Source organism: Rana temporaria, chromosome 5, assembly GCF_905171775.1.
Source record: "Rana temporaria chromosome 5, aRanTem1.1, whole genome shotgun sequence".
Taxonomy (NCBI): Eukaryota; Metazoa; Chordata; class Amphibia; order Anura; family Ranidae; genus Rana; species Rana temporaria.
This window is the reverse complement of record NC_053493.1, coordinates 399,138,354-399,140,897: the sequence shown is the minus strand read 5'-3', so window position 1 is coordinate 399,140,897 and position 2,544 is coordinate 399,138,354. Positions and strand designations below refer to the sequence as shown.

Here is a 2,544-nt window from a genome sequence, read left to right as displayed (position 1 = left end):
GCAATTAGTATTCTAATGAGGAGGGAAAAAAGAAACCAGGTAAGGCAAAATAGAAGCAATTTAAATTGCAGCTTTAAGTAAAATAGACAATTGGAGGAAGTATAACCTTTGCTATCTCTTACGTTTGGATTTGAAAAATTTCATTACCACAATTTTTCTTAACTTCTTCTCTTTTCCAGTTTCTGCATTTCCATAATATTTTTTTTCTGGGTCAATTCTAACTTTTTAATTAGAAACTTGTCCTTCGGGGAGGTGGAACCATCTTTAAAATGTCACTTGCTTACTGATTTTTTTTTTTGAAAAGCCTATGGCGTGTGAACACACCCAAAAAACTCCACCCGGTGCAGAAAAAATGTGCACACACATAAAGAGTGTTCACAAAAACGTGCAGACGGGTGCAACGTCAAGTGGTCCTCCTGTGAAGAGGGACCCAAACCCTGATCCCCCGGGGCGTTAGGCTCCAGACGGGGACTGAGGTACTGTGGTCCGAGCAACCGAAGCCGACACGGACCCAACTTCCTCGGAGGGACTGCCGAAACAGAACCCTCCCAGTACTAGGTGGGGCTCCCCCGAAGGGAGACCCCATGAGAGCAGGCGAACTAAGCCAGAAGGCCATGTCCACCCACTCCCAAGACGTTCAGGGCTGGCCCGAGGACCCGCACCCTACTAATCACACAGTGAGACAAAACGTGCACAACAAAAAAAGACAAAAAAGTGACAAACACAGGCTTAAATAAAATAAAGTGGGGAAAGGGATAGTGGAGAGGAGAGTGAAAGAAGTGGCCATTGTGGTGAAACAATGACCAGGCCCTCCGGCCAGGAATAAAAAATTCCTCCGGTCCTAGCCAAAAGGCCCGGCCCAGGAGGCAGGTGCTAAAAAAAGCGTGTATCTGGTGCAGTGACCGTGGTATCCTTAAATCAATGTGTCCCTCACACACAGTGATCTTCAGATACCCCTGGACTGCCACTCCAGGGGCACATGCACCATAGGCCAGTGCAGCCCTCCACCCCTGCCAGCCAACCCAGCGGATTTGCATGGCTCTGCCCCGTCGTACCACAGGGCATTACCAGCTCCTCCAACCGGATCGCTGACAGAGATAGCACTTACACCAGCCAGCCAGAAGGCCAGACTAGAACTCGGCAAAAAGACCAAGACTAAGCGCAGCACCCATCCTCACCAGAAGCACCCTTCCAGATGGCTCAGACTCAACCATGGGCCGGCCCCCAGTATTCTGTCGGGCAGCACAGCGTAGTCCCTGCTGAAACCATCCTTCCAGGTGCAATGACGTCATTGGATTGCATCCACCCTCCCCATGTAGGAGGTGCTTCAGCGCTCCGCTGACAACTGATAAGGACAGATACCACACCCAGTCCCAGCCAAAAGGCCGAGAAGCGGCAGGGAAGACAACCACAATCAGCACGGCCTAGAGTGTGCAATAGCCGTGCCTCGCCGTGGGAGAACCAACTTCATGATCATGGTGTCTCCCCTGCCAGGTAAGTACTTGCCTACTGATGTGCAGTATTTCTGCACTTCAGGACACAGGGGGAAAGAAATGATCATTTAGATTGTATGACCAGAGCAAACACGATCCTCTCCTAAGTGGCCTATGGTGAAGGACTGTGACATTTTCTCACTGACAATGTAAATGAGACATAAGTGTTGGTTTTGTAGATGTAGATGAGACTTGCAATTTCAGTGATTATTAGGTAGATTCAGGTACGGCCGTGCAATCTTAAGACGGCGTAGCCTAGCATGTTTACACTACGCCGCCTTAAGTAAGAGAGGAAAGTACATGGGGCCAAATCCTCAGCCAGGCGGCGTAACTTAACTTTCAGCAGTTAAGTTACACTGACTTAAAGTTTTTACCTAAGTGCCTGATCCACAAAGCACTTACGTAAAAATTTCAAGCCGTGTAACTTAAGTGCCGCCGTCGTAAGGCGTTCCTCCTCCTTGGGTGGCGTTTACAATTTAAATGAGGCGCGCTCCCGCGCCGGCCGTACTGCGCATGCGTGTGACGTCATTTTCCCGACGTGCAGCGCGCGAACGTAATTGACGCCGGGCGGCTTTGTGGATTGCGACGAGACACTAAAGTTGCGACGGGTGAAAAAAAAGACGCGCCGGGAAAACAAATAATTATAAAAAAAAATGACAGCGTCGTTCGGCATGCATTCCTGAGAGGGAGAACTCCATGCCAATTTTCAAAGAAAAAAACGGCATGGGTTCCCCCCCAGGAGCATACCAGGCCCTTAGGTCTGGTATGGGTTGTAAGGAGACCCCCCCACGCCGAAAAATCGACGTAGGGGGTCCCCCTACAATCCATACCAGACCCGTATCCAAAGCACGCTACCCGGCCGGTCAGGAATGGGAGTGGGGACGAGCGAGCGAGCGCCCCCCCCCTCCTGAGCCGTGCCAGGCCGCATGCCCTCAACATGGGGGGGTTGGGTGCTCTGGGGCAGGGGGGCGCACTGCGGGCCCCCCCACCCCAGAGCACCCTGTCCCCATGTTGATGAGGACAGGACCTCTTCCCGACAACCCTTGCCGTT

At 51.4% G+C, this 2,544-nt stretch overlaps 1 non-coding gene across 1 annotated transcript; it reads right to left on the bottom strand.

The window, feature by feature from the left end:
* Positions 1-1,343: 1,343 nt before the first annotated feature.
* On the bottom strand, positions 1,344-1,502 carry LOC120942180. Its single transcript, XR_005749950.1, has one exon. It is a non-coding gene; the product is annotated as a U1 spliceosomal RNA (small nuclear RNA).
* Positions 1,503-2,544: the final 1,042 nt, after the last annotated feature.